This window comes from Eufriesea mexicana, unplaced genomic scaffold (genome assembly GCF_001483705.2).
Source record: "Eufriesea mexicana isolate 0111107269 unplaced genomic scaffold, ASM148370v2 scaffold2645, whole genome shotgun sequence".
Taxonomy (NCBI): Eukaryota; Metazoa; Arthropoda; class Insecta; order Hymenoptera; family Apidae; genus Eufriesea; species Eufriesea mexicana.
In genome coordinates this window covers 794283-821958 of record NW_016910703.1, presented here as the reverse complement: position 1 = coordinate 821958, position 27676 = coordinate 794283, and positions in this window count along the sequence as shown.

The following is a 27676-nucleotide window of genomic DNA, read 5'->3' as shown; positions in this document are numbered from 1 at the left end:
GGCGATATAAATCACACTAACTCCCCCGGCACGCACGCGCGACAAAGCATAGCGACGTAATGCATTCGGGTGCGTGTCAACATGGCTCACCGAGTAGCGTATTCGACGAGATGTAACGTATCGATGTTGAGGTTCTCCCTCATTCCCCTATTTCCGTCTTTCCCCCCTTCGAAAAATAACTATGTCGTTGGCACGAGTCAGACAGAGAGAAAGAGGAACCATTTAGGTGAGGCCGGGTAGGGGGAATGAAACTACGTGGCAGGGAATTCGTACTTCCGGAGAAGCCACAAGCAAAAGGACTAGTAGGAATAGCGAAGGAAGGAATAGAAATGGGAATTTAGTTTAATCGAAAGGATTCTTATTAATAACGGCTTCCAGGAAAGGTGATCGCCACCGAAATCGAAAATTGCGGGGAAGCGGAACGCTGATCACGAATCTAATTCTGGATTGGAATTACATAAAATAAAATTTATAAATTTTGACCTTTTCGAATTGCTAACTAGGGATAAATGCATTTGTCTTTTTTTCCTTTGCATTATTTCCTTAAACAATTGTATTTCACAGGAAATTTTACAGTTATGTTTGGACACGATATACATTATAAACTGTATATTATGTTTCATGAATAATATTTGTATGTATATAATAGAATGAGAATAAATTATGTCATTTCATTTGAATTCGAGGAACCTCTCCTTACGAGAACTAGGGTAATATATTGTTGTTGGTAAATAATTACAATTATTTGCTACACAAACGAAACCATGGACTTTAATCTCAACGCACAGGGATTTTAACGGCATAAATAGATTGAGTAAATCAAAATCTATTTACTTTGCTTGAAACAGAAACATTTTCATAATAAATATTTTTCATAATGCGAAAATTAAATATTGTGGAGCCTTTATGATGGAGATATATGAAAATATACCTTTGCGTTAGCTCAGAATTTTCTTGAATTCGTAATACATTCAATTTACCGAGTTATTTGAATTTATTCGAATATATGTATTCACAAAGTAGGTACGAAATTTTATGAGCAGTCTATTAACTAATAAGCTACAAATTAATGACAATTCGATGTATGGGAAGAAATCGGAATGATGATTAAAATGAAATTTTGTAACATGTCAAATAAACACGTGTATAGTGCATATCGTATTTGTGACATATTCGTATAAAATACATTGCGAAGACTTTTGGTAATTAACTACTATACAGATAGTAATTTGTTAAATTAAATCATTATATATTTGTTATTCTCAAGTATTCAATATTCATATGACATTCGTTTATTAATTTAAAACTATTTACACTGCATTGCAACTACGAAGCAACTTGTATAAAAATTGTCAATGTATCGTCGAGACTTCACCAGATTCCTTGAACTATCGAAAATTTGCAAAATATTACAATAATATTCAAAAGTAATACAGCGAACGGCCACATAGGTGACACAAAAGGGATAGGGGAAAAAACTCCGTTGGGAATGCGAAGTAAATGCAGGCAAGGTTATTTTTTTTATCATAAAACGTGCCAATATGAAAAAAAGGTAAAAGGGGAAGGGACGAGGCCGAACCGATGGTAGGAATACTTAACTGCATCCGTTGAATATTCCCAGACACAGGAACCGGCAACCTGTACGTGGGCCGGTGTATATAGCCGACGGTACGGCACAATATAGAATGTACGTAATATATGTGCGCATGCACATTTATCCACGGAAGCTCTTCGGAAAAGGGACAGCGCGCAGCTGTTTAAATTACTAAACTTTAAACTTTCACTCACGTATGCAAACTAATGCAAACTGGAGGCTTGTGGAAGGAACTGCAAACAGCTCACTCGGGAGTCCCTACTACCATCCACACTCCCAGGACGGGTCTCTCGACACCCTCCAGCTTCTAGAAGCCGCCTCATCCTCGCCTCTGCCCTTTCCAAACGCCTAACCTGTCTCATGCCACCTCCTCCCTTCCACTGCCACGCGTCTCTCCTAACCGTCGTACGTCGCTCCAACGCCCCAACGGAGCCACTGCTATCTATATATCGGGTGTTCTAATTTTCCTGTCGGCATAGCCGTCGCTCTGCTGCCAGGCCTGTTTCCCCCATTGGCCGCCAGGCAGCGCTAGCCTCGCGAGTGTTTTCGCTTATCCAAATGAAGACTGGGTAAAGCACGTCATTAAGAACGCGAAGTGGTATTCATTTCTACGCCTGGATGAAGGCTTAAGGCGTCAGGTGAGACGTCGACATACCATCAACGTCCCAAGCCTTTGTCATACGTAAACAATCTGCTTGACTTCCAGCTGGCGGTCGTTACGAACGTCATTAAACGACGCAAAAGGTCAACGATTCTCGAGTCGTTGATTCACGATACTTTGGTCACGCAGATCCGTGATTTTCTGCGCTACAGCTAGACAGGATAGGTACGTTCCGCATACATGCTACGATACATTCGAGAGTTGCTGAAATTTAAGAGAGATACAAGCAGAATGCAAAGCATTAAAAATCGTTCGCAGCTTAACTAAAGCCCTGTAGTGTTTCGTTAAATTATATTACGATTCTACCAATTTTCAATCCTCTTAACCATTTATCGGAAACTAGTTTTTTATTACAATCGAAAGATATCCTATTGAACGTCGTACGTTTATTTCAAGTACCAAATACAAAACCACTGAAAGACTTATATTGTTTTCAATATACATATATTATTTCAAGAACTTATATACAACTATCAAGATATTAACTTCCAGGAAGAAATATATGTATGGGAATAAGAAAGATTTATTTACTTAAGTCAATTCTATTAACTACATACATTAATGTAGGAACTTATTTTCTGAAATATCGGTGAACATTTCTGATATGTTGTGGTCTCCTACATAAATTGAAAATGATATTGTAATTGAAGTGATAACAATACAAAATTGTGTTCCAAACTCGTAATGTTTTAGTACCTATATACATGAGAATGTAACAGAGGCCCTTTGCATAAACATAGATATGGACACAAATATTTATCAGAATGTATATGTAACAAAAAGAAAGACGTATCTACTCCTAATCTCAAAACTGAAATTAAAATTTAAACACTTGACCAAAATTGCAAAATTAAATGCATTTCAAAAATACTAATAATTAAATTTAGAAATTAGCAATTTATCTTACTTTTGAATAAAATATCTTAGTTTTCTGAATACGAAATTGTTGATACATCGTAATGTCTTTCTCCCACTGTTCAGAAATTCGAGACAGTAAATTTACGAAAACTCTCAGAATAGGAACGAGGCACTTTGCAATTGTTCGTTGCTAAAACACAATCAACTGCGTCTCCTGAAAATTCCACATTGGCCTAACGAACGTGTCGTCTTCTAACGAAATTATGCGGCATTACCTTTCAAACAACTTATTCTTCATCCACCATTAAGGAAACTTCATTTTTCGTTCGTGAGCGAAAGCTAATCTGCTTATTCCCATTGTTTCCACTTCCGCCGAGCCTTCTAATCACCTTTCCAACTTGAACTGTAAATGCGTGTACCTTCCTAAATGCTGCTAGATAACTAATCAGGAAATTATGAACCTCTTTCCTCTTAGTCCCCTTTTCGTGATGAAACTAAATGACTAGGTCAGGTAACTTCACGTTCGTCTAGATTCATAGATTGATTTCAGTGAATCTATCTGTCACAGTAACTGTTTAATTGGTATTCTTTTGCTAATCGTAATCCACAAATCCAACTCTAATCCAATGCGATGCGGATGTAGGCACACTATAAGTAAACGTAATCCAGTAGCACGTTGTTAATCGACGAAGCACGGAAAAACATTGTACACGAAATAGGCGTGCGCGTTAGTATTTAGAAATTCCTCAGGTGCAACGATAAGTCAACGAAATTATCGAGATTGTCTTTCGAAATTCCTGTGGTCTGGTGCTTTGCGGATAATTTACTGGTGGCCGTAAGTAATAATCGATGCCAGCGAGTTATGCCACCCGTACTAGACGCTAATAAGGACATACATGCATACACGTACACATCCATGCATAATACACACCGGTATACCGTAATAGATGCCAGTTGTAATTCATTCTCGAAAGCATAAACGTCCTTATCTGCTATTACCGGTAGAGATTTATCCAAGGCTGCCTGAAAATTAAATGAAACCACGAACTTTGTTTAGCCTGAGCATTTGTTGTTTTCTTGATATCTCTGCAGTATTTGGTGGTGGGGTAAAATGAGACGCTCATTTTTGCGTTTAAGAATACAAATTGTGGTATCGTCTAATAACGTTAACCAATTGAGATGGTTTTACAGAATTCTGGTTTATCTATGCAACTTGGATAAGAGTTGAAAATTAAGCGCTCGGGTTCGACCATGAAAGATTAAAATGTTCTACTAAACTTAAAACTTAAAATGTTCTGCAGTGAGTTACACATTTGGATTGTTAAATTGAGTTAATGAGCTAGTCATCACATGGATAGATGACTCACATATGCATATCTTTATCCCTTAATGTAGCTTCAGATCATAAAAGAGAGCAAGTAGATACGACATCAAATGAAAAATTCTTTCATTTGATGAAATACAGTGTGTCAAATAGAAAGTATGAATGTGGTAGGTTGTAGGCACTCCAAAAATAGGTGCAGAATTTTTATGGAATGTGAACAACAATCATTGCGTGACAGAACACGCATTTTTCTATAAATACAACTTCCTATTGTATAGAAATTTTTATTTGTGGGTATGAGAACGAATTTCCGGAAAAATTTTATGAAATATTCAGATTAATGTTAGATATATATTAATGGTTTAAATATATATAAATGATATAGATAAGACATATATAATGTGTTCAACTGTTACTACTTTTACTCTGTGCTCTTCTAATGAATTTTACTGTTTTTCATATTTGCTCTTCTGAAATAAAATCTGACAGAAACTTCTGGAGTTATTTCAAAATAAATATAATATAAGATAGAATGAGGGAAACACATGGAAGGAAAAGAAAAGAGAGTGATTAAAAATCAACTGCGAAATTTACATATAAGCTCTTAAAAAAATGTTCCTACTACAAGTGTCTATTAAAAGATAGCATTTAAGCGATTGCAGATAGCAAATAATAATATAACAATTTTGTAAATTATACTACAAAAATTATAAGAAATCAAATAAAGTAATTTTAGAAATTTTTATACAGCAATATTGCAAATTTCATTCAAGGCATTCTAATGTTCTTATGCTATGTTGCATAATGAAGAAACGCGTTTAAACCTCGACAACTTGATTTTGAGAAAAAGGGACATCTTAATTCAACGAAATTTAAGATTTGACTCAGCTAATCACGACCTTAATGGATTCTTCAACGTTATAGTAAGGTAAATAAGGTTTCTGGGTATCACAAAAACTGGCAAAAATTGAATCGCATTCAAACGGTATGTCAGTTTTCGCGCGAACCAGAGAACACCGATTACGAATTTGACGCTGGTATTTCAGAATTAATCATTTACTTCAGACGTTTGCTGCCATTCGAGAGCTACGAAAATAGCGTAGAAATTAATTTCAGGCCAAGGTATGCGGCTTGATTCTCGTTTCGAATAGAAGCCGCGTACCTCGCAATTCCCGTGGCACGCGACATGGATAGATTAATGGCATCAACATTAATAATAAGACCGTAAACTATTCATATGCATTACCACCTCCGTTTCATTTCGTTTCGCCACCATTTTAATTATGTTAATGAATCTTGCCGCCTTCGAATGCGATAGTTCCCGTGCGGCGCCCCACGCAACGATGCCAAGAGTGTAGAATTTTTTAATTTTATATTAGGCAACGAGAAGAGAATATTCACCGTCCGAAACTTCAGGAGAAAGAACCCCCTTGCTTGTAATTCGAAACTCAAACACTTACGCAGGGCGTTCAAGATCTTCAGTACGAGAAATTTTATACGATTACTCATGTTCTCAAATATATAATATGTTATAAAAGTGGTGCAGAAATTTAAAACATGTTCAGAATAGTTGAGATTAATGAGACAATTTTATTAGTCCGCTGTTAATTAGTAATAGGCAGGATATCACAAGAAAAATGTAAGAACTTACAGTGAGTTTAAAAAGAATTCTTGTAGTAGTCAATTTCAACAAAAACTATATGTAACTTGGATTATTACACAAAAATGTCAATAAAAGCACATGCGTATTTTGCATGTAATTCTATATATATATATTTTTACAATCAATATGCTTAGTTTTAATTATGAATAGAATTATTAAGATTAAAATATTAGGTCCTTACTTTCTAAAAATTTTGTATTTTACTGATGCATTTACAGTTTAATGCTTAATGTTTACAGTTTAATATGGCGAAACTAAATAAGAAATACCGAAATAGATAGATGCTTATGCAATAATATTTAATTATCCATCTAAAAGTAATTTACTTATAATGTGAGTTGTAACCAGATATAAATTTTTAGTACGTAATATAAGAAATGCTAAGAATTGTTGTATTCATATATAAACAAAAATGAATATAAATTTACATCACAAACAGCTTGCCAGCATGTAGATATACTATCCTATTTGATTTTGGATGATATTATTTCAAGAAAGTTTTACTTTTAATATAATATAAATTTCCTTTCACGGGTATTTACTAAATGCTTGATATATATAACACGCTAAAATTATATACATCCATTGGTATGGAAATAAAGCATTTTGAGGATAAGAACGAAATTATAGCAGCTTTTACAATGAAGAACGTCATAAACATGAATTTCCTGAACAACTCCATACCCTATCTTCCTATATTCCAAGCGAGAATTATGACTAATTTCCAGAATTAACTAATTTACATCGAATGCATAAGAGTTCCTAAAAAGGAGATTAATAAGGTTAAAAGAAATATTGATTCATAAATACTTGATATAAAGATAATGTTGATTCACAAACGAAAGATAATAATATACACAAAACTTGAATATTTAGATACATCAATGATTATAATTAAAATTTATTTATATGTAATTATTATTTATAAGAGGAAAATAATACGCTAAATAATTCAAGTGAGCATAAAAAAATTATAAATATATTGCAACTTGTAATCTTTCAACCATCTCCGCTAAACCAGAAAAATAATATTACTTTCCATTTTTATCAAGCCGAGGAACAACTATTCAGAATTTTAAAGTACACGCCATGTATCTTCGGTCAGATGCTCTCTAAATCTCGGTTTTTGCTAAGGATAAGGTAAGTGAAAAATACCAGGCTAAACGAGCAGTCCTGTTTTCAAAAGGTGAAGGGACGAGCACACGGTGCAGCTTTAAAGTACCTACCAAAATCTCGCTGGATAACACCATCATAAATCACTTACCTAAGGTAAATCAAGTGATCCTGATAGATCAGCATCTTACATGCGAACTAGGTTAATCGATGTCTATGTACGAACAAATTGCAGTATGCACGTGTTCTTCTGAAAGAGTGAATCAATACGATGATTCATCCGCTACTATCAATTGGGGATTCATTGTGAAGAAAATGACACACAATTTAATATTATTTAAAGTAATAAAGTAAAAATTTGGTATATATAATTATTATTAAAAATAGAATGTTTAAAGAATTTAGAAAAATTGATATTAATAAAATGACCAGTAAAGAAAATTTTCTGCTTTGAAGATACAAGTAATTTATATTTATTCTCTTACTGATAGGAAAAAGATGAAAGTGTCAATATGTTTAATTGCTAGCTGAGTATGCTATTATTAAAAATCGATAAATCAAAAGAGAAGGTATCATATGAAATATGCATATTAGTACCATAATGATTATATCGAATGTTAGAGTATTAAGTTATTTAATTACTGATCCATTAATATGAAGAAGGAAAAGACTGAAATTAATGAGACGAAAATGTTACAGAAACAGATTCTGAAATGTGCTATGGAAAAATTTTAATGTACTATATATGCATAATATGTATACAGTTTACTTTATACAGTGCAAACAAAAGTGTTCTGTAATTAAAAGTTTACTGCCATCCTGTGTCATCTTTCTTGATAAATGTCTTTCAGAGAAATTTTATAAATCATTAGATTAATTATTTTCTTCCTCTTTTCATAAAAAATTCATAAAAATCTTAATCTTCTCTTTTCTCCTTTAAAGTAATACAAAACATGCACACAAAATCCATTTTGTTTAAATATTAAATGACCAAAAAACATTATATACATCGTATATATATATATTACATTGTACCTTATGCATTTTAACTGCACAAGATCGAAATCAATTAAAGGTACCTACTGATATTTCATATAAATCGCAAGGTGAACAGGAAACTATATTTACGATATACGCTTAGTACGTGATTGTGTTCCCTGTTTCTTTCACCTTGCCATTCGTTTAATGCTTTCCACATATTTCTCGAAGAATTTCGAGCGACCCCTCCTTTCTCCTGCCAATGAACGAGTTGCCGATTATTTCCTCGCGAGAAGGTAAAGTCAGGTAATGTAACCGATGAACCGAACTATTATCAATTTGAACTTAAACGGGACGAAGTGCAACGGTGGAGAATGATCGCGCCTGCCAATGAAAGTAGTTGAATTAAATGGCCAAGGGCTGAATGGCACGAATTAAGATCAGTTACGGACGGAATATTTTCGGGGTGGGTCTCTTCTTCCTCCCCAAATGAATTATTCATGACCTCAATGGCTGATTAATTGCGCCCTTAAGCTCGAGGATTATTAAGATAAATGATGCCCATAAAAAACACTTCTGGTATTAACGAATTCAGTAAAATATCTTCTTCGTGAAGAATGACGAGTTTCATTTTATTTCCAGGGAGACGCACAGGTTGAGGTTTATTATTTACCATGATACGACATAAAAGGTGGAGATTTTAGGTATTTGAATGACGATGAAAAATAATATACTTACATACCAAACAATTTTCTTAAGGAATGGAAATTCCATAAATTTTGAAAAAAATTTTCAAATAAAAATTTGATAAAGGGAAGTTAAAGATGATAAAGTAACATGATGGAGTCATCTCTCGTGTTTATGAGTCTTTACTGATATAAATTGTTGATGACATTGAAATGTAATTGTTTATTTGTATTTTAACATAGAAGCTTGATAACTTAAGGAAATATTTAGCGAATAAGTTATTTTTTGGAATGCAGTCGTTACAATAATTCAATTTACATGTAGAGTGACGCATTCCAAGTTTTGCAGGTAATTATTTCCTAATCTATAACTCGTACTTTAAAATGTTCCAAATGAAACTAATCCCGTTCCGGGGAGTGGTATCTTATGATAATTATAAATGTACATTATGTATTATAGATAATGAATTCTTCTTGGAATGGACTATACGCTTACCAAAATAAAAAGATACAGTTCCATTTAAAGAACTAAGGTAACTTTCAAATATTGGAGGCACGTCCACCTTGAGAAGATTTATGACCATCATAAATCCCCCCCCCCCCGCCCCCGCGCCACTGAAAAAGGGTAAGTTTTATTTGAAGTATTTTTTAAAACGAGTAATAGTCATAATGGTCAATATTTTACATTTAAATACATATACACAAGATACCATACAGGTATTAAACGTTGAAAACATAACCTCAACGGAGTTTACCACGTTCAAAGATATGCAAATTACATGTCAGATATTTTATAAATGACTGTATTACATATAACTCGTTTCTGATGCAAAAAACTTTACGGTTTCAGATCATAAAAACAACAAAAATCTCAAAGTCATGTATTTCTTGACAATAATTTTACCTCGTGTTACTTCACAATTTCCAAAATCTAAGATTCTTATATAAGATATTTATATCTCCTGATAACTTGGAACTTAGAATAACCTAATTTAAAATCGTATAAATCAGATAGCTTTCCAATCATTTGTAATGTAGAAGATGAATGACACATAAAAAATTTATACTGTAACAACGCAAATTTATGAAAACAAATAGAATAGAAAAACAAGACAAGAAGAGGAAACTTGAATAACTTAATTTCTAAAAGTTACAAAAAATTGGAACAATAATATATTAATATACAAATATTATACCTAGAAAATAGCATTTAGCTTAAAAGTTGACTAACCAATCAATGTTTATTACAGTTCCTTTCAATTATATTACATTTTATTTAAACATTTAATTTCAATAATTATCATCTTTTTTTATTGGCACCAAAGTAAGTAATTGTCAAATGGTTTTTCTAAACAAACATTGCACATTAAATACAAGTACAGTGTAATTATTTAGCACATTTCCAAGAATCATTTTTTACCGATGCACGTATCTATCTTCTGATGAACTGTTTGACGATATTCGATTAGCAAAGCAGTTTCTGCAGACAGTATAATCAAATCGCAATTACAAGCATGCTCTCAGCAAGAACTGCAACGCCGGTATTTACGACGATTAAATGCTTACGAATAGTATCTCACGGTGATTAACTTCTGATCGGTATCGAGTGTTGATCACGAGCCCTGTGAGCTTGATTCGAATCGTTCATAAACTGAATACATCTCAATTATCATTAAAGATTTCGATGTGAGATTCATAACCGTTTACATTTTACTTGCGTCATATACAGAAAGAGAAGTGGTGTTTCACTAAAGACAGGTAACCAACTTACTAAGGCAATCCAGGGTTTTCCAGAGGAATACGGAAGAAACGTATGGTGATTTCCCGTGATGAAATGGACTGACTAATCGTTAATTACTCAAGTGTTTTCTTGAATATACATTTGAACAATATTTCAACTTAAAGCTTGTTCGACAATTTATGGCTTAACAAAACATGGATTTACTGGATAAATACATATATGGAATTGAGATCATTCGAAAATTCACGTGAACGAAAACTCACATGAGAGATATCATTGAGTTCTTTATTATCAGCACTTCGTATCTCTGATGTGTGATCTTTCACAATATCTATAAGCACTGTCATAATATTTTGTAAAACATTTTAAATTGCTCAAATATTAGCAACACGTCTACAGATTTCTATATATCTTATAGTGCATTGAGATGTTTATCATTGTACTTAAAATAGCTATTCTTTTATCACTTTGTATGGTAACATTTTGCTTGTAAACATTCGTAATTTATAATAAAATCATGTATAATTAAGTCTAAGCTATATTCTATAGCACATAGTAAAATATCTAGTACTATTTACAAATTCTGTACTCATAATAACATTCAGTCAATTTTAGTGTTGAGCGTATCATATTCGCGGAAAGGATTATCGCAAGATAAAATACGCTATAAATGGTACGCAAGGTCATATGCATATGCTTATATAACATTTTTCCTTACTTTAATGTCTCGAATCTACTCCTGTCGTAAATTTCACTTGTAACCAAACTGTATATAATACAATGTACACAATAAAAAATTAAAAGCATTCTTTTCTTGACTTAGTACATTTATTATCACCATTTGTCACTAATTTTATTATAGTCAGTTTCATTAACGTCTATTCCGAAACTAACAATATTTTCTTATAAATATTTCATATAACAATAACAATGCTGAGACAAAAAGAAGAAATACCATACATAGCAATATTTTAAAGTAACAATTGTCTCAATTCTTAATTTTAGGTAACATCAAAAATGCCGATTAAGGAAAACGATTTGATGCACGTGAAATCTAATGAGATAAAAGGCTTTCATGACTCATTTCACTTTTCAAATGCAACTTATCCATGCACTCCCAAGTTTTGTGTTCGTATATAATTTTCATAGTCACTTAAACACGAAAACCAATGAGCGATAGGTAATTTCATATTTGCTTCGGACAAGAAATCGATGAACCTCAAATTATTTCTTGCAGTCCACTCTTTTACCTCATATGGTAGCCAGAAATTCAACGTTTAGCATCGCCTACGAAATAAGTACAAAGCGATTAAAGCCTGTTTAAAGAGATGATTCAGATTCTGATACCACAAGGAGTAATTCCCCTCAAGGACACTTTTCCGTGTAACAAATTATGGTCAACGAGGTTCAGCGTATTCATTTAACGGAATTTTCAGCTATGTATAGAAGTTGTTAGCATATTCACTACAATAAGTTATCATAATTGTTGAAAAAATAAATATTTAAGGCGCCGCTGAAGTCAATAAATGCATTTATAAAAGATTCTGTAATAATTATTCAAAATAAGTAAATAAATAACTATCTGCATTACAGATATGCACTGCTTTGTAAAAATAAAATAAGAGAGTAATAAAGTTAGTGACAAAAGAGTATTTTTTAATCATATTACAAATATATTTTAATTTCTGTCTATTATAGTGAAGCAAGCAATGTGTTGCACATAGATGAAAATATGAATTAATATTGTGTATTGTAGCAAATTCACTAAATTATTATAATTTTACACATTTTTGCTTTCTAGTATATTCTTATTATAGAATGCAGCAGATTTCTTATATTTTACATCGTAACCTTCTACTACTATTTACACTTTAACGTGACGATGTTATTACATAATTCAAATGAATGAATGCATTATGTCTGCTTGAATAAATTTGTGAATCATGCCTTCAAAGTGTATATTTTTATGAGTTTTTACCACAATGAAGTTCATTTTTTATTTGCATACAGGTATAACGTTATCTATATTATCTTAAACTTACAGAAAGACAAAATACTGCCTCTTTTATTGCACATTTATAGAGCTATTAAATAAAATCGTTTGATGAAACCACGTAGAGTATCAATTTATTGTAATATATCATAATCTTTATAATGATATATTCAATGAAATATTATTTCAATTTATGACTATAATATCAATTTTGTTGCTACTCATCTGTATTCTACGCTGTGACATGTTGTTCATAATATGGAATTACCTAATGATTTTCCCAAATTGCGCGTTGCGTTCTGATTCAATGAATCGATCAGAATTTCACAGTGTCATTATGGCTACGACCGTGACAGCAATAGTAATTTTGCAGAGAAAAGTAGAAAATATACTTGTCATAACGTGGAGTATCGTCTGGAAATCCCTAATGATAATCAGAATGCTACCATTCATTACGTCAGTATTTGCCATTTTAGATGTTACCAAATAAGGTGACGTTAAAGTCTAGAATAAACATCATAATAAAATATTAGTAAAATAAAACCGGTGATGATATAAATAGGCTATAGTATACAAAATTCGATTAAAATTTTTTGATAATCTTTTAAGGTGAGATATTTTATGTAATTTGAATTGTGTATTTCAATAATAAGAATCAACAATATCTTCTGCTATAGAATATATGCGAAACAAAATAGAATTAATTATTTGAAGATTATAGTTGGAAACCCACAGAAAATACATTTCTTTAACATAGCTAAAAATATGATTGCATACAAATGAAAATAACAACTGAATAGAACGATTAAGAAATTTATAAAATAAGCATACGACTTCAACAAGTTCCTTCCTCTAAACCACGTGTTATCTCACTTTTTAAACAATCGCATGAAATTAAATCTTTTCATCCCATCCTCCGTATTAAATTCTTCTCTCTATGTTTGTACATCATTTAACTTAACTTTCGTTAATGGTCTAATGTTCGTTATACGATTAACTTCAGATCGAAAGTTCCATTCGTGAGCAAAATGTTTAGTATTAAAGTTCGAAAGTTGCTTATCACTTTTTCGTTACTCACTAACGACTTAGAATGGAACAGTAATTGAGCTGGCCACAGGATAGGAAGCGATAGGAACAGAACAATATCAGCTCAGCTTCGACTAGGATACTTTTCTGCAGCTTCATCTATGATGAACCTATACACCGGGATTAATCGCATAAATTCTCAACTGAGTTGTTAGAAATTCTATTTATTGAGCTGCCGCTTCATTCTAGCTAAGAACTTAACTACATTCTTTTATTTCCCTAGAGAAGACTAAGAGGTTTTCAGGAACGTGGCTCTGCGAATACGTAGCCCTCTTGTGATCAGACCAGTTTCTTCGTGAGATGATCACCATCTGTCCTGGATTAATATCCCCTCCGCCCTCGCAATGGACCATGGACACTGATGACATGCCTATAGGCAGACGAGTGCCTCCACCTTGCTCGCACTTTCCACCTCCTTGGTCCGTGAGATCCTTGGCGTAGATTAACTTTTGATACGAGACCTCGTAGTCTCCGTTTAAACCTCGATTCGTACGCGCGAGCTGCGACACGTCGTCGAGCTCTTTCGATTATCAAATTTCTATTAGTGACAGCAAATTAGTTGGCTCGGAGCGGCATCCAACTTCAACAGGGTCTGGTAGCTGCAATTGAACAAGAGGTAGCTAGGGAAGTATAAAAGATCGGCCAAGCACATTCCGGCGTGTGCGAGAACGGAGTGAAAATAAACGAGCAAACGTGAGTGCGAAGTAATCGTTAATCTTGCTGCCAGCGAGAGCGTGCTTGGTGTAAGTTTAATCTAAATTATGTAAAATGGTTCGCAATTCGCTCGAAGATGTCTCAGCGTCGATGCACCGTCATCCGCACAAAACCATACTCAGGCGCGATTTTACTCTCTTCAGGCACCAATGTGTTCTTGTTTTTAATTTCCATATCACAGCTTTGTCATTATATTATGGTAAATCTGTCAATTTATAGTAACGTTTTTCCTCAAACTTTACATCACAATAAGAAGCTATAACTAATTAGAAACTTTTTTCATGTTTGTGAAAAATATTTTGGTTATAGAAAATTAAATTCAGTAAACAATCAAAATTCACGTACACATACAAACATTTTATACTAAGCCATCGGTAGAATAACATTACAAGTTTAGAATTGATATTATTTATCAGACTTTTATCATTTTCAACATTATTCTATATAATACAAATTGAATTTCAAGTCATTTCACAGAAAGTTACCCTTCTATTGTAGATATATTTACATATATATTACATGTATAGTAAAGTTATTTTGCAAGCCAAACTCTATAAATATAGAGTTTGAAGACATTCTGATAATGTTTAAATTATCTTCAATATGGTATGCAGAATATAATGGAAAATAATATGGCGCAAAGACACTAAAAGTGTTTATCTAAAGTCAAATTTCTAAATTCTGCCGAAATGGATATTGTCATATTGTCGAATTTCCAAACTATGAAAAATACCACTTCCTCAGTAACAAAAAATCTATGAATTATTAGAATAAAAAGTAAATTACATATTGGTCTTAATACTTTTTAATATTACATCCGTATAAAGAAAATGTTATGCTAAAAAGAACCAACTTAACACGTTTAGTTAGTCATCATTAATAGCAATGTAATAACAACTAGATCGTTTTGTATATAAAAATATTTTGCGTTGATTTAAGATTCAACGTGATCCGTTGGTTCACATTACAATCGATAGAAAATATGGATCGATACACCACCAAATGTGATGAATTATTCGTGGCTTACACGAAGTTAGATCGGGTTACTTTCTATTGTATCGTGAACAACGATGGCCGATCGTTACCCACCACTATCATAACGTGCAGTGTACACGAAGTTAGTTTTAATTTCTTGATCCACGCGTAATTTATGGATATCCTGGTACATTGGAAATTTATGCAACCGTGCATAACGATACAATGAGATTTGCGTAGTGTCATATAAAAGAAGATAACGAATGCTTGTGTTCTGTTTCTTTTTGAGTTCTTTCTACTTTATTTTACGGTGTATTTATAACTCAGTGTTTAAACGAATAATTTTAAATAAGTAATTTTGAATTCATGTTAATTGAAATTTGATTCTATTAAACTCTAATATAATGGTGTCTATAGGATGTCTCAGTAATTCTTTTATAAGACAATATCATCGTTAGTGTTGGAGGTACGTAAAAATGGCGATTTGGTTCAAAGTGCCACCATGGTGAATTAAAATTTTGTAGAGATCACTATATTGCTCTGAGAGAAAATGTGTTACAAAATTCACGACAAGATTTTTAAAGCAGCTTTAGCACTGCCAATTCTTGCGAAAATCAACAATGTAAAAATTACAAAACTTGGCATATAATGAAAATTGATGAAAATTATTGAACGAAATTCAAACATAGTGTACCTTATTTCTTCACGAAGTCACGTGTTAAGTCTTTGTATAGAAAATAGAATTGATATGGGCGGCGAGGGAAAGAATTTGTGAATCATTCTGAAAGATAAGAACCAGTTTTTTTGAAAATCTTGAAACTTTTGTGTCGGACAGCCTTAGTATGATTTTTATCAGGTGAAATCTCGAAGGAGAAGAAGAATCGTCCTCGGGCGAATTCTCCATCTTCGTGTAGGTGTTACAATTAATTGCTATCTACACGCAATAAATCGTCGGGTAGCGAGCGCACGAACACGATGATAATGTAAAAGCCTGGAGTGCTCTATCTTCTTGGAAGCGTCGGTCATTGTATCGTCCAGGAAAGTTGAGAATTTACACTTAAAATTATTGCTACTCCTACACCTGAACGAACCAGGCATGCCGTTCCTTTATATTTCATACGACGAATTTCTGATTTTTGTCCGAGATATAATTCCCCTACGTCTACTGAATGTTTTGTTCAACTTAAAATATATAGTAGTTGTCTGTATTTGTGTATGTCTGTACGTGGGTTTGTTGTTTCATAATGTTCTCAAATACGTAGAATTCTTGACTGAACAATGGTCTCAAGAGTGATAGCTATCGATGGTCGAAAGCTTCTTGAGCTTGGAGTTGATTTATGATGATGAATTAGCTTTCGACAATGTTAAATGATTTCAAAATGATTTAATACTCATGACGTGATTTATGAACATTATTCGTAAATAATAACTATAATTGGAAAGAGGTATCACGTAGCACAGTACGTTTTAGATTAATTATGTTTTCATTCCTACTTTAGTGACAGCTTAATAAAAAAGCATGAAGGTACTTTAATGCAATCTAACTAATGCAGAATGGATATGTTCAGAATTAACGGCCTAATTCGATTCAATAATTCAACACTTTTTAACTTTTTAATTGTTTAACATATCTAGCCATGACTGAATCATTCAACCAGTCCAAAACATCCATGCTGTCCAAATGTTCAACATATTCCATCTATCTAACCTATTTGAGCTAAACTAAACTTATCTAGTTAAGTTTAGCCAAGGCTCTTCTAACTAACCCACGCCGAATCCTAGACCTAACCTGCTGAATCTGCCTACCTAGTTCTAGCCATACCAAGCTTAATCCCTAACGTATTCAACGTATTTAGTCTAAACTTCGTTTAAAATTTCACTTTACACAATGTGATATAGTGGTCTAATCTTGTACTTTCACAGTATTATAAACTTAATTCTTATGCTTGCACATAATAACATAATGTAACTTATCTACCGAAAGTATAGCACAGATAGAATGCATGAGCTGTCCATAACAGTATACTATTCTATTACACTAGTTTATAGTACTTCGTTTCCCAGAACACAATACCTAAAATCATACACAGCTGTACATTACTGTTTAAAAATATTCTCTTATTTCTGATACTTAATATCGTTACGTAATTACAAATAAAGATAAAATTTTAGTCTTTATTCTTTATGTTTTATTCTTATAGCTAGAGAGTAGATATTAGATTAGATATTAAATTGACTTTTAAAAACTAAGATATAATAAATATGTCATAAAATTTAGTTGAATTAAGTTAAACATTATATAAAAAAGTTTTTCAAAAAAGGTAATTAATTCAAGTAATCGTGATCATCTATATTTTAATGAATACCTTAGAGTGAAATATAATCAATGAAAAACTTACGCATAAAATCATAAAATATGGAAATAGATTTCGTGTGAAAATGATTCGTCGACATAATTTGTAACATACGTAACAGAATAGTGATCGGCAGTGAACGTGTTAATCTGTTTAATTATACACTATGATCACGCCACGTATAATCCTTTCAGAATGTGAATAACGTTTAGTTACTTCAACTTATGCATGCATTATACAGCTTAATTTTGTAAGCCATGATTTCGGGTATGATCCAATTGTTTTTACACATTAACTCAATATGTCGAATTATGTACTTACATAGCTTTTGCTTCTAGTAGGGCTCAAATTTATTTCACATCTCACAACCACTATTTCTGGCTTTTTGCTATTCAATACTTCGTGATTGGAGATTACGAAGTTGTTGATATCACATATGAATATGATCCTGGTTTCATTTTGCAAAATATGAAAGAATTTATTTCATTTTGAATCCCAAAATAATACATTACGCGATGTATTATAGTAAGAACTTTTACTAATTATTTTATAGATATTTATAATGCAATTTCATTAATGCTTAAATCCATTATAGTTTACTATAAAGATATAAACAACAGTAGTAATTAAAAAAATACATTAAATATGGGAAAACATTCCTTAATTTTTACATTGCTTTTCGTTTCACAGCAATATTTAACAAAAGTCATTCATTGAAATATCTTAATACTTTTATCTAAGGTGCATATGAAATAATTTTCTATACTACAAAGTATAGTTAATAACATGATTTCTGATGTCTACCTATTTGTTTCCAGTATCACATATGTACGACACACCGATTTCTATTGAAAGCCCAGAGTCACGCATGTATTATCAATCCTTAGGATTTCAGTACAAAAGCAATTGAAGTCTCTTCTGAACTAAATGAAACTGCTTCAAGTATATTTTATAAAAATTCATAAAATAAGACATAAATTGTAGTTGATGTTTCTTCCTTTAAATTAACAACAACGAAGTTGATCAAAATAGATCGAATTTTTTGTTGAAACAATGTTCATAGTGTAATACATAAGTATTCACATAATTTTAAGAAGTTGCTACCTAAAGTTTCATTGCGAATTAAAAAATCTTTTCTTATCACTAACCTTAAATGATACAAGAATTTCTCTCACATACTATGTTTCTAATGGTTAATTAGACTCTTTAAGTGCATGTACCAAAACGAACGATGTAGTGTTGAAGCATCAAATCGTGTACATTTCGTGCAACCAACGCGAAAATGTTCCTCCGCTTTTCATGGAAACGAACAAATTTCTCGTGGTAAACTCGGCTCGAACGAGGTGAAAAGGAGAGTCGAGATTATGCGGAGTTTCGGAAAAGCATCGCGCACAGGCCGAGCCGCAGTTGTTTCTTTGTTATCGCGATTCGCGAAATTTTCGCAGTGACGTGGGGATTATTTGGCTCGCGGAAAGTTTGAATTCAATTTTCCATCCGAAACAAAGCTCGTGCGCCGCGTAATGACGTTCGAGATTCATGCAGATGATTCGTCGTTGTCTCCTATCCACAATAAGAATGATACGCATTGTCCCCTGGCTTTCACCGAAATTTGAAAACAAAGCAAAAAGAAAGATAGAGCAGGAATCAGGAAGAAAAAAAGCAAACCAAAAAATCTGAGTTCAACAGGAAACTGCGGCTTCGACCGTGAGTGGTGTAAATTTTTATTGCATCCCGTAAAAGCGTACAATCTCGAAGCTCCAGAGATGACCCCTGTTGTCGTAACAGAGATTAAATCTTGCACTGTGTGGATATCCACGTACGGAAGTCACGAGACTATAGAAACTCCTAAATCATAATACATTCTTCTGATAGTGAATATTTGCTGCAAATTAAAAAACTGCCCTGGACCTATAACCAAATAGCGTAGAAAGAGAAAGTTTAAGCATCGTGCAACGAAATAGATTCTAGCGAATTGCGAAATTATAAGGGTCCCTAGGAATTGCTATGCTGCCGACACTACGACGAGCGCAATTTCTCAGCTTTTTCAGCAAAAGGGTTGTTAGTATTGCTTCAATCTATGCAAATAGATACATATAATTGGATTCTGTGCGAAAATGCCCTATCTGGTGTTTAGAATAAGAATCTGCATCTTGATGGCAAGAGAACGAGAATTAGTTTAAGAGTGAAATTAAAGGAATATCGAAGTATATAGAATTCCCTGTTAGTGTCATGCTGTTGAAACAACAATTTGGAAATCATTCCTACGACCACATTACGTATTATATATATGAAACTTTAGTCTGTATACGTTAAATACGCGGTATATTTTCTGCTATATGTTAAACTGAGGGGAGAAAGAATGTTGAAGTACGCGTTGAGAGAAATAAGAAAAGCTTAAACATCATGGTTTCTAAACTAATATCGTTTATATAATTTATAATTTAGTATTTTCCTGTAAATTTGTAATTGTTCATACATAACAAATAATACAAGTGAACTACAACAATGAATATGCAAAACAATATGAAATGAGAGAAGAATATTTGCAGCAATGTATATACTAATTCATAATCTACGTGTGTGAATGTTACGGTTTCTCAGATGCAAGGGGAACATATTAAACTTCAAACTCTTCTTTTCTAATACACTTTACCTGCATGTGTACTGACGGATTCATCTCCATCCAATTTTACAACTTCTCGTGCTCAATTTAGACAAATTACGAAAGCTACTACAACAAAGCATTCTGCGATTTTGCATTTTTCGAACTGTCGAAACACAGTCAAGTTTTTACTATGTTCAACTTCTCATAAGCAAAATTTATTTCCTAAATTGTTACTTTCAAACAATTTATAGCTTATAGTGTACAGGTGTTTTCTAAATTTAATTTACGATTTAATAGAAAAATATCTAATAATCTAAGAAAAATTAAATTATCTCAGACACCTTTCTAGTGCGAAATTGCTATACAAATTTGTAGAAAGTATAATATCCTTGTCACAAGTATACAATGAAATTTATTGTAATACATTGGTTTAACGAATTACCAGAACGAATACAAATCTTCAAAACTGTGAAAAAGCTATTCTTGAGAATTCATTTTCAAAATTTAATCATTAATGCCAATTTTATTTTCGTACTATTTAAACACATGAATATTTCACATAATTTGTATTACATAACGTTAACGAGAAATAATGTAAATATACATACAAATGTATATAACATATCCGGCGACATTGCACGCCTGACAAAACGCATACTATATAATTCAATAATTTATGAATCCAAGCTGGAAGTCGATTGAAAATTTAATTCCGACTCAAATGAAAATCATGATCATAAATTGCAATAATAATGTGGCGCACTAATAAGCTGGAAGCCGAAAACACGGCCGTGATACGCAACGATACGTTTGCCATAATTAAAATAGATTTATATCGCATTGCAGATCAGCTTTTAATTATTTTTTAAACGACAAACAATCGCGCGCACAATCCAGGTTAAACTTATAAATTTGCAGAACGGGTTCCTTTAGGATTAATTCGGGCTCATGTATTCCAATTGCAATGTTAAGTAGAAATTTGTCGAAAGTTAAATCTTCAATCATACTGTGCAATGTGTAATACAATTAGCGTTCCTTCGATCTTTCGATATTTATGTTGAGTGTACTCATCAAGAAAACACGGTAATTTTTTGTTCATTCACGAGTATAATCAGCGGGGAACAAAAAAATTCTTTACTTTTGCTATTTGAAGCACAATTTAGGTAAAACAAGAAAAATATACGTAATTTTATCACATATTGGAATAATAATACTTATTACTAAATATAAATTGTATTTAATTCCAAACACTAATTTGCGGATAAACGAATGAAATTTTAAATTCTGAAAATAATATCGATGCATCTTTAAACAATAGCAATGTAAATTTTTCACAAAGTAGCTACAAAAATTTGGTATTTGTTCTGGTTTATTTCAATTGGACAGCAAGTAAACTTATTCTGCTTCTATTCAGAATATTTATCGCTTGAAAAAATTAACCACTCAAGAACACATTTTCAGAATTAAATAAAACATTTAAAGGGTTAAAATATTACTCGAAAGTTAACGATAGAAAATTTTTTGTATTAATTATGGACGTAGTCGAGGAGGAACTACGATTATTACTCAAAAGTTAAAGTCATTTTTAATATCTACGGTATATGGAAGAAGAATGAAGAAAAATAATGTAATCTTTTGGTTTTAATAAGGTTTTAGAAGTTGTACCATAATACACCATACATTCGCGCCTGTATTTAATATTTATATTGTATTCTTGCTTCATTATTTAGTTTACTCACTACGAAATGTTTCATAAATTATAACTATTTCAGGCAGATTCGAAATTATTTTAATCAAGTCCGCAATACATACATTGTTTCATGAGTAAACAATGAACTCCATATGTTATTATAATTCGTACTGTAAAACATTATATATAATCGTGAAAACGAAATAAGATAATTTAAGTAAATATAAATTAATAATCATAAATTAACTTCTTTATTGTAACTGCATATAGGAGTTAACATGAAATGTTCAAATGGCAATGTATTCATTTATCCTCATTACTATTATTTATCCCTTATGCATTAAAAATCTCTCAGGAATAAATGATCCAAACATATAAGCAATAATATAGTTCCAATTTAATGCATTGCTCTTTACAACGTATGCAACTACATGTAACTTTGTAATGTAAAGCAAAAAACGTTAATAAGTATAAACGTTAATCTAACAATAAGTGTCTCTGACGATTAATAGCGTTAATTTAGCACTACATACGTAGCTGGTTTTATATTTAATATGATTATTGCATCTTAACAGAGTAAATTATTGTCATACGAATATAGATTGATATAATGCAAATGGAAATACTCGATTGACTAAAAAAAAGTATGTTAGAGGTATTATAAAATTTCGTAGTTGAACGAACATCGATTACATCAAACAAAATTATACCGTTATTACGACGTTATCGATATTTTAAACCCATTTAAAAAACCATCAGTGAACTGATTGCATTTGGCCTGGATGTTACTGGATAAAAGTTAAGTAACGAATTATTTAAAACGTTGCAGTACAAAGTGTCTTGATTGCTTAAAAAACAAACACAAACTTCATACCGAAAATAATTATATTCGTTTGAAGCGAGATATCTTTGTTAACTTAAAAGTGTTGCAGAATTGCAACACTTTTAATTATTTATTTCTAAGACAAGCTGTTTTGTAATCTTCGAAGTTTGCGACCACGAATCGTGCTTGTTATTTCTCAATGAATTTTTAAATTATGCAATAAGATATTTAAAAAATTATCACAACAAAATTTTGACACTAGAATGAAAGAGAACTTAGTATTTATGAAAAACAAGTGGAAAGGTGGAAGTATCGATAATATGGACACATAGGTGATTTCTTTCAAAAATAATTAAAATAAATTGAGAAAATCGTTTTAGGTTAGATATTGAAGAATGAAAGAAATCGATTATTAACAAAGGAAGTTACCCAAATGATCAACTAGGTGTAAAAGAAAAAAGTGGAAAAGGGAGCTATAGCACTACTCTACCATGTAATAATTAAAATGGGTATCACTTGCTTGGAAAAGTTGAAATTTATTAGCAAAATAACACCAAAATCCGCTATAAGCTAAAAATATGGTATTGAAAGTTTTCCTAGACACGATGAACAAATTACAAATAGTTTAGAATATGATGTATACTCCTTATATATGATATATACTCTTATCATAGATGTATTATACATTCGTTTCAAGTCATTATAGTTACCAATTATTTTCTTTGTAAGAATAATCAATTACTAATCATTCAATTACTAAGCATGCTTTTACGCTACATTATATAATTAACATTTTCCATATTCTATTATATTTTTTGCTTGATGAAACAGCTATGAAATTGTTACATATAACAATCTATATTTTCAATATTTAATATTTTGTTTCAACAATATTAATCCAATATTAAAAAGTTTTCTATGGCATACAGCCAATATACTCGTATATCTTAAGTAGTAGAAGAAAATATTCAGTGGCTATTGTTATTTTTTCAGAATCGTGAGAAGTGCAAAACTGCATAGGCTATTAGTCATTGAACAAGGATGCGTTTGCTACTACTGATCACTGCTTTCAGTTTTTGGGTTTTGTGCATCCTTACTTATCCCACAAATGGTATGGCAATAATCCTGCAACCTGACTTCTTCTACTTTCCCGACCAAGCAGAATACGTGAAACTCATCGCTAAATGTCCTGAGAACACGATCCTATGGCCAGGAACTCGTCGGTGCTACAGGGAAGGCGAACAAGGTCCCTGCAATATCGGTAGAATTCTGGTGCTTGATCGGAGACTCCTGAAACCTGTTTGCAGAGATGAAATTGAAGTAAATAGCTAGTACTACAGATACTGTTGTTACCGATTCGACGAAATTTTGCCAAAGATGGCAGCAGAAACCCGGAAGACACTTATAGGATACTCGAATGATTTATCTGTCGAATGATTTACACTGTTTTCCATTGTACGATAACGTAAGTTTATTCAAGATTAGTTTAGTCAATTCAGAAGACGAATGCATTTCATTGTTTTACTATCACGTAATTATTTACTTGAATTCTTCATTTCTTGAAGCAGATGTTATTTTGTATTAATTTACGTTATATTGTGATTTAATATATAATCCAATGACAGTTTGTATCAAGTTTAGAAAATTAAAAATTCGTCAAAAATTTAGCCTACAGAACAAATTAAATATTTACTTCATTATTTTGTAAATTTTAACTACAATTAGTCTCAAATAATTAATAATTTACTTAATTTTTCATACGTAGGAATACAATATTCTTTCATTTCTTTAGACAGCATCTTACGTTGTAATTACAATTGCAAATATAACATGCACAGCATTAAAATCAGTATTAACGGTAATGAACAAAGTAATTTTTAATGCCATTACATTTTTTGTTAGGGTAGTCAATTTTATTATATTAATAATATGTTAAACATAAAAATATTGGTGAAACAAAATATTTTAATAGAAAATCAGAAAAAGCAGATCATCCAATCTACGATAATTTAAGTACTATTTTATACCACAGTAACAGTAAATAAATGAGATGAAGATCAACCGTTTTTACTTTTCTCCAATTGAATAAATATACGATAAAAAATTGAAAATTTTTTTAAACAATTTTATTAGCAAAAGGTGCTCCATACGATTCATTTTAATCACAATACTATTTTTCAATTCAAGTGAATTGTCACTTTTGTATTTTGTTCTTTATTATATACCGTGAAAAAAAAAATAAAAAAAAAAAAAACATTTTGAAAAGTTCAACGAAATTAAAAACCGTAGTCGTTTATTTTGTTCAGGCGAAAGAATTAAATGATACACAGACATATTGGATAACAAACGACAGCGGACATATTTTTTTCATCTTTTTCTAATCAATTTTCATTCAATCCATCAAGGAACATCAAATACAGGCTCCACCCTGATGCATGTATAGCGAATTGAAAAAGCTTTTAATGAGAAAAACTTGGATTTGATTCCCATTCTTTTCTCTCTATTTAGGACCATGAAAGTTAAATTCATGGGGTCGCAAATTTTTGGAAATTAATTTTTTCCATGTTTACAAGAAAAAAAAAAAAATATTTAGCAATACTTCAACGAATGAATTCACAACTGATTTCTCGGCTTTCGTTCATTAAATCAAAAAAAGTAAAGCATGATAATGATGCTTTTATTAAATGTCCGGACAATTCATTATCACTGTATGATTTGAACTTTATTATATAATAATTTCAATATTATTTTTATTGTAGTTCCGTAATCACAGTTATAGAAGCATTTAAAATCTTAAGTAATTTTTATGCATATTGGAAAAAAAAAATTACAAAAGAATTTCATTTCAGTTACATTTCCTATCCTTTCTACACTCCACAATTGCTTCTTGCAATTAATATACATGCAGAAATTATTACAGTCAGAAGAATGTGAATATGAAATCTCAATAATATGCATATTCTCCAATAAATTTATATTCAAATGTATTACGTAAATAACTTTTGTTTCTTATCGACAGATAGTCAATTGCAGATAAATAAGCGACATCCTGAAATTATATTAAAAAAAATTTCGTTCCTGCTACATATTACTTCAACGATGAATTCAAAATGGCTGAATAATGTAGATAAAATTACAGTAAGTACTAATGCTTACTCTATTTAATAAAATTTATAAATATTAAAGCAGATAAAACTGATATCACAACCTTTCGGAACCCTTTTGTAAGATAGTATTATATTCAATATAATATAGAGCGTTGAAAAAGAACTTGAAGAACTTGAAATCTCTCAAAAAGAATGCATGTTTTAATCAGGATAAAATTGGCAGTTAACTTGGAATAATTTTTATTAAAATTAAAAATTAAAAGTAAATGTATACACGAATACAATTAAATAAAGAGGAATAAAGAAGTAATATTTTGAGATATACATGTTACGCATAATTCGCAAAAATGATTGAGATAGTCAAACGAAAAGAACAGAATCGAATTTTGCACATTACTACAATTTTTCGTATTCTAAATGTATTTAACTTCAAATTTATATTATTGACAGTTTATACGTCAATCAATTCTTTTCTATTTTCTTTAGTGAATATGATAACTAACCACAAGGTATCAAACCGTTTCTTTTCTTTTTTTTTTCTTTTCGAAACACCAAACATAAATCTACGAATAAATATGTTTCGTATCGAATTTCATGTCTCACAATTTCTTTCGTTCTTTCTCCCTATTTCCCCGTGGCGAATACGTGCTTGGAATGGCAAGATGTCCACGATTAACCCTATTTTAAGAATGATTGCTACCGGATAATAGGCTCGATAATCTCATCGAGCTTTCGATCTTGAGTGTGGTGCGCGTACAAACAAGATACAATCGAGTTTACTCTACACGATCCCCTGGCGCAATTCTATTGAGAGACACCGGTATCCACGGTGTGATATAGCCTGATCGAAATGTACTTTCTTCCCTGGCATGGTTAATTGCTTGCTTACGGCAACTGCCGTACTTCGTTATTGATTAAGAAATTGGAGAGAATAAACTAATTATTCGAACTATACAATAGTAAATTAGTAGTGGTATACGTTTGACTCTAAGAGCCGTAATATTGTTAGTGAGATTAGAATATTATTAAAATTCATTTCATTTTATCTTACCAAATGAAATTGTAAATTCTAATAGTGACAATAAAAAATATAATTTACTTGTAAAATAAGAAATAACGAAGAATTTTTAATTTTTTCTGTTTAATAATGGTGGACAAGTACGGTGAGTGAAACGAATATTTGTGCTAATAATTATGAAAGTGGGCTAAATCAAACACTCGAAAATAATTACTTGAATGAAAAGAAATGAAATAGTGATTTCTGTAGCTTCAACTAATTATTTCTTTAATTCTTAAATTTATAATACATTTAAAGAGCGAAACATTTGATATTTCAAAAGAAAGGACAAGACTTAGACTATTTTCATAATTACTGACACGATTATAAAAATATAACAGATGACATAAATTGTAAAATATAGACGAAGAACAGAACTAATAATTTCATTTCAATATCTCTTGAATATTACCAATCATTGGGATTACAATAAATAAAAATTTCAAATTGATAAAATGTCTGATGAAATAAAATATCAATTAAATATTTCTCTTTAAAAAGTAACGTTTCTAGAACATCTCAATAAATTATTCATTTCCAATAAAATCTGGAAATAACCTTAATATAGCGCATTTAGTTTAGAAAATTAATTTCGTTCAAAGTTACAGCGGTATACTTTTAGGGAAAGCATAAGTTACTCCATTTTCGTTTTCT